We start from the raw sequence: 10,646 nt of genomic DNA, 5'->3' as shown, positions 1-10,646 counted from the left end.
GGGCAGCCGACAAGTGGTTAAAAAAAATTATATTTATATATTTTTTTCTTATGTATTTTTGTTATTTGCAGTCATCTGGCTGGTCTACTGATGTCACAAATCCTTATTCTAGGACAGCACGACACTCACACAATATTATAATATTTAAGCACTGTACCATCTATAAGTAATATGAGCCCCCTGTGGGTGTGTCCATGATGGCTTACAAGAAATGGGTTGAATCACACTAGATGGCATTTAGTCCTGCAGACTATCAGTACCTTGTGGGGAGAACAGGTACTGCAGGAAACAACTCAAGATATATGGCGAGTATTGCAGCCAGAGCAGCTTTTTTCATTTTTTTAATACATATTGGGCCTCACTTTTTTTAATCAAAGATAAAGGTAGGCTTTAGGGCCAGTATACACTACATACAGTCCAGTGAGTTTTTTTCTGCATCAAAAATGCATGGAAAGTAGATTATATGGTTTCCAATGGCATAGTTCACACCAGTGCAATCAGTTCCAGGGCCTTCCAGTTCCAGAAAAAAAAGTAGAACATGCTGCATTTTTTCTGCACTGGACTGTACTGGAACGCAGTAAAACACATAAAAAATGCACCGTACCCCAGTACAGTGAAAAAAAAAAAAAGAAAAACACCTGGAATGCATCGAAAAACGCAGGGGAACGATCTGGAGTGCATTTTTGTGGTGTGAACCAGCCGTAAAATTACAGGTTTAGTGTGCTCAATTTAAGCTGGTCATTCAAGGGAAGTTATAATCAGAGCTTGGAAGTCCCCCACACTACCTTTTGCAGAAGGCTCTGGTTATTTTTTTTTTTTTAATTTACAACTATGTAGATTGACACTATGAAAAAAATTCTGAAAAGTTTGGGAATTGTGAGTCAAGCCCCATGTTCATTCTAATTTGCAAAGGAACTCCTTTACTGGCTTCATCTCTCAGTTACATATTTTTCCTCCATTCAGACCTCCAGACCCCAGGTTCTCTAACCCTAATTCCCAGGTGGTGTTATAAGTTACACTATTCCGATTGGTACTGAAGCCCCTGTTTTTTTTTAGCTTTAAATTACCTTAAACCTGCCTACACCCACCCTAGGTCAGGGCAGATTTGTTTATCTGTTGACTAGGCACTACGTTGTTTTGCCTTTTTTGTGTTATCTACTGTACCTACCTAGATTACATCAAGTACCTTGCACTCAACTGTCAATAAATCTTACATGTACTTACATTTAAAAAAATAAAACAACAATTCTAAAACCTAAAAATGAATTGAATAAAATGTACAGGTTTAGATGTGGATGACCACTACTGGTTTATTTCACTATGGGACTGATGGGGCACCGGCAGTAGTATGAGTCACTGCCCTCCCTCCCTAACATAAGGGACATTGTCCATAACTATGTATTTAGTCTGCTCTATGTGGAATCCATGAGGAGAGCAAGAAACTAAAAGCTTTGTGATGGCTGCAGCATATAGACGATATACTGGTCCCCTAGAGATATAAACCCAGCCTAAATACTGCAATCATATTTACATTATTTTAATTTCCGAGCAGATTATACCAAAATCAAAAAGTGTGTGGGCTCCATATCTATTGTATTCATAAAGATGGTAAGAGTTTTCTTAAAGCAGTGATCAAATAAGGAGATGTTTCTGTTAAATGTAAACCTACTATGAGAGGGGTGCCCCAGTTAACCAGTTTACTGGCTGATTCACCAATTTAAATTCTTTTAGAATTTCTAAACTCCTGGCACATAAAAACACACTACATAGAACATAGTATTTACTTCTATCTTATTTATTAGTTTATAGAAATAAATTTGCGTGTGTGTATGTGTATATATACACTACATTGCCAAAAGTATTGGGAGGCCTGCCTTTACACACACATGAACTTTAATGGTATCCTAGTCTTATGCCCTGTACACATGATAGGCTTTTCCGATGGAAAATGTGTGATAGGACCTTGTTGTCGAAAATTCCGACCGTGTGTAGGCTCCATCACACATTTTCCATAGGAATTTCCGACACACAAAGTTTGAGATGTTGCTATAAAATTTTCCGACAACAAAATCCGTTGTCGGAAATTCCGATCGTGTGTACACAAATCCGACGCACAAAGTGCCACGCATGCTCAGAATAAGTTAAGAAACGAAAGCTATTGGCTACTGCCCCGTTTATAGACCCGACGTACGTGTTTTACGTCACCACGTTCAGAGCGATCGGCTTTTCCGACAACTTTGTGTAACCGTGTGTATGCAAGACACGTTTTGAGCCAACATCTGTCGGAAAAAATCCATGGATTTTGTTGTCGGAATGTCCGATCAATGTCCGACCGTGTGTACGGGGCATTAGTCCATAGCAGGGGTCTCAAACTGGCGGCCCTCCAGCTGTTGCAAAACTACAAGTCCCATGAGGCATTGCAAGGCTGACCGTTACAAGCACGACTCCGACAGGCAGAGGCATGATGGGATTTGTTGTTTCGCAACAGCTGGAGGGCCTCCAGTTTGAGACTCCTGGTCCATAGGGTTCAATATTGAGTTGGCCCACCCTTTGCAGCTAGAACAGCTTCAACGCTTATGGGAAGACTGTCCACAAGGTTTTGGAGTGTGTCTATGGGAATTATTGACCATTCTTCCAGAAGCGCATTTGTGAGGTCAGGCACTGATGTTGGACAAGGAGGTCTGGCTCACAGTCTCTACTCTAATTCATCCCAAAAGTGTTCTATTGGTTTGAGGTCAGGACTCTGTGCAGGCCTGTCAAGTTCCTCCACCCCAAACTCGCTCAGCCACACTATATTGCCAAAAGTATTGGGCCACCCCTCCAAATCATTTGGTGGAGGGGGGATTATGGTGTGGGGTTGTTTTTCAGGGGTTGGGCTTGGCCCCTTAGTTCCAGTGAAGGGAATGCTTAAGGCGTCAGCATGCCAAGACATCTCAGACAATTTCATGATCCTGACTTTGTGGGAACAGTTTGGGGATGGTCCCTTCCTGTTCCAACATGACTGCGCACCAGTGCACAAAGCAAGGTCCATAAAGACATGGATGAGTGAGTTTGGGGTGGAGGAACTAGACTGGCCTGCACAGAGTCCTGACCTCAACCTGATAGAACACATTTGGGATGAATTAGAGATGACATTCCCAGGCTTGACAAGCATTTCATGTGTGGGTTGTGCAGGGACAGGTCACTTTCTGACAGTGATGGTGATTAGTGGCAGGGAAAGGTTCCAAACGAGTAGGGAAAGGATAGGGACATGTCATCCTTCCTGGAGACCTCTCCATTTGGGTATGGATCAGCTAGGCTGCTATTGCCTCTCAAGACAGACGCTGTTGGCATCTGACAACTGCTCTTCTACACACCACTGATGCATTCTGTTTGTGTTCCCAGTCGTGTGACTTCCCACCGGGCTTGTTGTGAATTGGTGAACTCTGACATTAATACAAGTTCTGTTTTCTGCAATGGGACTATACAGGTTCTCAGTCTTAAGCTGTATCGCTACAACAGCTTCATGTCTTTGTAAAATATAACCTATATCTCCTTTTGTAAAATAACCTTGATGGCTTAAAGACTTAGGGCTCTTTCACACGGGGCGGATCAGTGATGATCCGCCCCGTGAACACCCGCTTGCTCAGCGGGGATCGCTCCGCCGATCCCCGCTGAGCAGGAAAATGACAGTGACGGACCTATCAGAGCATCGCTCTCCCCTATGGGGGATCGGATGATGACAGACCATAGAGTCCGTCGTCACCCGATCCGATCCGAAAATGGATGGAAAAGTAGAGTTTTCCTTCGGTACACTTTCCGGATCAGAGCGGGTCGGATGTCAGCGGACATGTCACCGCTGACATCTGATGCTCCATAAGGATACATGTATGTCCGTTTTTCATCCGAAAACGGAAGGATGAAAAATGGATATATGGATCGCCCGTGTTAAAGAGCCCTTACTGCATTTTGCCATGCACACAAGAGTCCTAAAAACCACAGGCAGTAAAAGCAATACGGACACTCAGAGATCCTGGGAACATTTACTATGCTTTATTTTACATTTTCTTTGGTGTAACATAGGCTTCAGTTATTCTCCATAACATTCTTAATCCAGTCAGAATAGATACAGACTTTGTTGTAGACACCAGGAAATCCACGTTCTGCACAGTTTTTACCCCAGGACACCACTCCATACAGCTCTCCATTGCAGACCAGTGGTCCACCAGAATCTCCCTGTTAAAATAGAGGTACATCAGTGCAGGAAAGTACGTAAAGAATAAAATAATAAATAATACTTGTGTGGGATAAACCACCCTCCAAATTCTGAAAGTACCCCAAAACCTAAGCAAAAAACGTTTTATGCCGGTACATTTATTGAATTACTTTTTTCAGTTATATTTTATACCCCCCCCTTGACAACACTGTGCCTGGCAGCTTTTTACTGTCAACCCAATAAAAGAACCCAGTGGTGATCAAATACCACCAAAAGGAAATTCTATTTGTTTGAAAAAAATTATAAAAATGTAATTCAGCGCAGTGCTGAATAGCAAAAAATGCCCTGGTCATGAAGGGGTAAAATATTCCTAGGCTCAAGTGGTTAAGTGGCACAACTTACTACTTCTGGTCCTGACCAGGCCCCTCTCTGCCCTGGGCCCCATAGCCCAGGTAGTAGTTCTGCCCGTGGTCCTATAGCAGCATATGCTCTGCTATGGGTATACTTACCATCCTAAAAATACAATACATATCTATATATCTTTAATACCCACCTGGCATGAGTCTTTGCCACCTTCTAGGTAACCAGCACAAAACATATTTTCAGTGATTTGTTTTGGATAAGAAGCATTACAGGCGGAGTCCGACAAAACAGGGAGATCAAGACACTGTAATAATGTTGCATATTTCACTAAAAAAAAAGTATAATATATTGTTATTAACTATAGGATATGAGTAATGTAAACAACATTTTTCCATTATCATTTACATTATTTTAGGAGATGACAAGAGCCATATTTTTTTTTACATTTGAAAAAATGAAAAATATTTTATTAAAGTGGAGTTGCAGCTAAAGTAATTTTGTTCAGTTTTGCATTAAGAAGATTTCCCCCTCGTGGTGACCACACAGAAAGTGAAAAAAAATCTTGCAATGGGAAATGGACAGCAATAAAGACCTGACAGAATGTATAACCCTTTCCTGTTCTAATAGAATCATTAAAAAAAAAAAATGGTAGCAAAGAAAGCTGCTTTGAAGTCCTGTGCTGCAGGGCACAGCAAAAGTTTTGGCTTAAAGTTTATGTAAGCTCTATAACTTTCCTTGTTTACCCTTTTTGATATTATAAATATAAAATGGATATAACAAAATGCTGTGCAATGTTGTGTAAGTGTAAAAAATTAATTTGTTGATGTGAATTAAGAAATTTCCTGTGTCCTCTGCACACTTCTTGTGTTAACTCAAAGATCTATTTAGCCCTTCGAGTTCTTATGTTAATGTGGGCTGATTTATGTTTAATAATCTTATAATTTCATGAAGTTATAATTGCTGTTACAAATATATTCATATGCAATGAATCATGGTGGGGAATGGTTAAGGTATTCGTTTTTATTGATAGTTGTCTTGCAGAGCAATATGAACGAAGCACATTATTCTAATTCTTGCAGGGAATGAGGTTCATGGGTTTCCTTTATTTATCTTATTTCTCAGGGCTATTGTGTAATTCATTTTGTAAATGACCTTGCTATTCAGGTTAAGACCTTTTCATTATAGGTTGTGGTGGTTTGCTTTGGAGCAATTTTCAGTTTTGTTTTGTGGTGTGACCATTGATGATTGCCTCTTCTTACCAAGCTGCCTTTTCTCTCCCAGTCTGCTGCCATGCTGGTTATACAGGTCTAATATTAAAACAGGTCCTCCTTGTACCAATCTTTTATGTTATTTTGTGTATTTATTTATAATTAGGTCATTGGATTACCTGCATTTGATGCTTTTTCTGAATAAAGTTCAGCTTTAAAACAACTATTTATGAAGACCAGACAATGAACTTACCTCCAATGATTCTTGTGTTCCCCCAGCCTGACACCAGGCACTGACTTCCCACCGTTGGACAGGATGTGGCTATTGGGATTGGTTGAACGTACTCATTAAACTAGGCAGGCTCAGCTAGTTTGACCAACATGAAATCATAATTTAAGGTTTTAGCGTTGTAGCTGGAGTACTTTATAGCCTTTTCTACCTGGATACGCTGTTCTGTCCCCTCTTGTTTACTAACATCATGTTCCCCAAGGTGAGCAATCAGGTACTGGGGCCTGTATAAGATGAATATAAGAATAAAGAGGAGCTGCAGATATCAATATACTCAATGAGTGACCACAGTTAATGCACAAAATGTAGAGGATTGCTATAAATAACATTCATGGCTAAACAATTTACTTGGGAAATATGGTAATGAAAGAAAATAAATATACATACTCACCTAGATGGCTGCAGTATCAATCTGATGCTGCAGCTATCCCCCGCCGGCTCTAACACTGAGAACTGAAAGATCAAAGACCCCTGTTTGCTCAGTTCTTGGGCCCGCTCTGAGCACACAGTGGTGAATGTCGGTCACCGCTCTGTGTTCTGCTGCTCCATCGCTCACTGGAGCACCAGGCTGGGGAAGGGGCGGGAGCGCCTGGTTCGGGCTGGGTGTATTTTGACAATATTGTCGGGATCCTTGCAGGGCCTGTGCTGGCTCTGTGACATCAACCAACCATGGATGTTAAAAGTGAAGGTGTAGAATGTGTGATTGTGTTTTGCTACCTTTCTGGTAGCCAAAAAATCATAGTACACTAAGCCACCATGCGTTGGCTTTAAAAAAAAACAGTCCCTGTGAACACCACCCACTAAAAATTCCACTTTTGATTGTGCAGTAAGGGTGAGCATGATCTCACAGCCAACCTTGCTCTATCAGCTATATAGTAACTAATTTCTAATAATTATACTCCTATTTGGGGTATTGGGTGACTTTGTGGCTACTTCTACGATTCACAAGCATCATAAATATAATATAAGGCAAATAAACTATATACATAAGATGGCAGTTGGGTTTGTGGGTATAGTAATACATCTGAACGGATTCATTTTTTTTTTTAATGATTTGAAATTGTAAGCAATATGAGAAAAGCATTGTAACCAGCCCTCTCAGTGTTAAATGGATTGCCCAAGCCTCTCCAGCTTCCACTTTTGCTGGCTCACTTGATCTGTTAAAGAAGTGCAAAAATACTGGAATTACATGCAGGATCAACAGGTAATATAACCCTGTTGCAGGGGGGCTCAGAAAAATAATGCACTGCAATTTTATTGTTCGGCCCCTTCCAAACGAGTGATACGATCAGTTCTACCCGTCAGTTTTTCAGGTGGACATGATTGGAAGGTCCATGCATTCTTATGAACAGGCGGGTGTAAATGATTTGTGTCCATTTACATCAGCCTACTTCTGGGTCTGATGCATTCCGCTAAAAGAAATGGAAGAGGAAATGTCCTCTTCCATTTAGGGGGTTTGGAGCAAAAGGTAAAAGGGTGTAAACAAACAGCACAGTCCATTTACTCCTGACCACCCATAGAGCAGAGCGGGCTCTGTCCATGTCTGTTCTGCAGAAACTGAGCAAATACAGATGTATCGTCCGCCCACTCTGCTCCAATTAGCTGGGGATCTATGAGCTGATTCCCTGCTGATCCGAACGGAATTCGACCCTTGTGAAAGGGGCTTTAATGACAGACTGCATCAAATATATAATTTTTACATTTTGCCCATAGTTACACTTTGGGGAAAGCATGAATTGAACAGTGGGTGTACCTACAAGGTTTTGAAGGGATTTCCCATTGGTGTAATTACTCAGTCACCTCCCCTTTTTATGGCTGACCTAGAAGTCCCTGATCCTATTCAGAATCCCAAACCATTTCAGCCCTAGGCCACTGGCTTGATCTGTTTTCTGGATTGCCAAGTATTACCAATCTACAAAGAAGAATCATTACGGCTGATAGCAATGAGCTGCAGAAATGATCCACCGTGATGAGATCAGGGATCCACCACACCATTGTCCTCTATTGTAGGTGAAATAAACCTGCCAAGGCTGAGAATGGCGGGCACATTCGTAGCCATTAATAATCTTATCGTCATCAGACCAAGGAGCAGCAGCTGCAAAGGAATCAGAAATAGTTTATTTATAAATTCTTGGTGGAACACAGACCTACAATTTGCTGGCATCTTTTCGGAAAGTTAAACGTTTACTACTACTTCCCAAGAGCATGGAATCACATTCCTTTTGTTCCCCTGCTCCTATGTTCTGCCAGTAAGAGCAAACAATTACTTCCAGGTACTTGGGGTATGGATGCCCATGCATATTTATGCTATGTGAGAGTGCTGGGCAAATCACCAAGCACTACTGTAGACCTGTCACACTGGGAGAGTCAATAACTATGGGTCACCTACAATTTGAATGACTAGGTGCATTGACAGGGCAGATCCTCTTGTTTCCAGCAACTAAATTGTGTGAAGTAGGAGCGCATGAAAACCATGAGCCCTGGGCAGGTGTGCTGTCAACTCTCTAAGCATTTCAAGGTTCCTTTTATTACTTTTTTCACTACACTTTTTTTCATCAGGTTTAGGGCATTTTTGAATGATGATTGCAGCTCTAAATGCATAATGTATGTTTGTACAGTGTCTTGAAAAAATATTCATACCCCTTAAAATTTTCCACTTTTTGTCACGTTACAACAAAAAATTGAAATGTTTTTCATTAGAATTTTATGTGATAGACCAACACATAGTGGCACATAATTGTGAAGTGGAAGGAAAATTATAAATGGCTTTCAAAATTTTTTACAAATAAATATCTGAAAAGTGTGGTGTGCATTTGTATTCAGCCCCCCCGAGTCAATACTTTGTAGAACCACCTTTAGCTGCATTACAGCTGCAAGTCTTTTTGGGGATGTCTCTACCGGCTTTGCATATCTAGAGAGTGACATTTTTGCCCATTCTTCTTTGCAAAAAAGCTCAAGCTCTGTCAGATTGGATGGAGAATTCTCTTTTTCAAAGATTGTATTCAGATTTTTTCAAATAAAGAATGTATAAATAATGAAATTCTTTTAATAGTTTAGCAAGGGTACAATATTTAATAGTGTATACAAATGTATTGTAAACACTAAAATAAATGTTTTCAAAATTTGCAAGTAAAATAATATACTGTAACATGGAAATCGAATACATATATTTTATATAAGATATAAGTTTTAAGTACCCTTAAATGTACATGAAGTCTAATAAGCTTTTATAAACAAATGAAGATGAATTTGTCATCCTAATATTGTAGGTGAATATTACAATAGGTCCAACAGAGACCTTATGGGGCCAAAATAAAAAAAGGAAAGGAAAGAGAGTCTATCACATAAAATTCCAATAAAATACCTTTACGTTTTTGGTTGTAACATGACAAAATGTGGAAAATGTCAAGGGGTATGAATACTTTTTCAAGGCACTGTATGTAGAGCTTTTTTTTAAAGTGCAGGAAATGGTTAATATATCTGCCATTAGGGGAGATTTATCTTTCCTTTCTCTCTCAAGCATGCAACAGGAAGCAAGTGGAAATCTTGGACAGTGGTCACTGGAGCAGGTGTCCACTTTGGAAAATGTCCCCATTGCTCTTTTGTTATGATGACAATTTTAAAATGTTGGGTTTCCAAACACTATCTATCTTGGTGGCATTGGTGCCTAGAAGAAATCGAGAAGATCACTTTCTCTAGCAGGGACACATACAGCAATAACAACCTTTTAGGTTTCTATTCCTTATGCATTCTATCCAAAACTGAAAAAACGTTTTAGATATACTTAGACTTCAAGACAACACAATTACTAATTTAAGCTACAACAGAAATTATATGAGGGGTGATGGTGATTAGGTTTTACCTGCAAGCCCCAGGAACATGCATATCCAGATATAAAGCATAGTGAGCTGGTGGTAACTCTTCTTCTTTGAGTTGCTGGAATTTTGAAAGGAACGTTGTCAGCTCTGGACAAGGTTTATAAAGGTCTGCAGAGTGAGCAGATTGTCCGTTCCCATGACTCGCCTCCAGACACCTGACCTTTCCCATAATACCTGCAAATATATTTTTCTGCTAATGCCTCGGAAACAGTGACTACTATGTACATTTGTCATCAATTTGTTTGGTTCTTATTTATTTTGGGGTATATTTTTATACATAAACTTGTAGAATATTTGGTGAAGCAAGTTTAGTATTTAAAGGTGCTACTTTCCCATCGATTTATATCTCAGTACTACATCCCAGGTAAGTAAATACTACAACTATGGTTTACGTCAGAAGCCTGTTGGAAACGGTGATAGGAACTTTTTCTATATTTGAGAGGATCAGAGACATCACAAACAATGTATTTTTCTGAAAATCCATGAATTTTATTAGAAACACATTAAAACCAATATTAAAACCTGTCATTGAACGGTTTTATTTTGTTCTGGTAATTTATACAAAATAAACTACATCTGTTAAAAAAACAAAAACTGTCATTGGTTACATGTCATAGCATCATCTACATACAATCAACTGCCTATCCCCCTACTTAGCGTTTGTATATGTCTTGAGATCTTGGTAAACATATCCAGGGCTTTTTTTTTTTTTA

At 39.8% G+C, this 10,646-nt stretch overlaps 1 pseudogene; it reads right to left on the bottom strand.

Annotated features, from left to right (window-relative positions):
• Positions 1 to 4,065: 4,065 nt before the first annotated feature.
• On the bottom strand, positions 4,066 to 10,102 carry LOC141110028 (trypsin I-P38-like; annotated as a pseudogene).
• Between the last annotated feature and the right edge of the window lie 544 nt (positions 10,103 to 10,646).

The sequence above is a fragment of the Aquarana catesbeiana genome, linkage group LG10 (genome assembly GCF_042186555.1).
Source record: "Aquarana catesbeiana isolate 2022-GZ linkage group LG10, ASM4218655v1, whole genome shotgun sequence".
NCBI classification, from domain to species: Eukaryota; Metazoa; Chordata; class Amphibia; order Anura; family Ranidae; genus Aquarana; species Aquarana catesbeiana.
The sequence above is the reverse complement of the archived record's forward strand: the minus strand, read 5'-3'. Positions and strand labels throughout refer to the sequence as shown.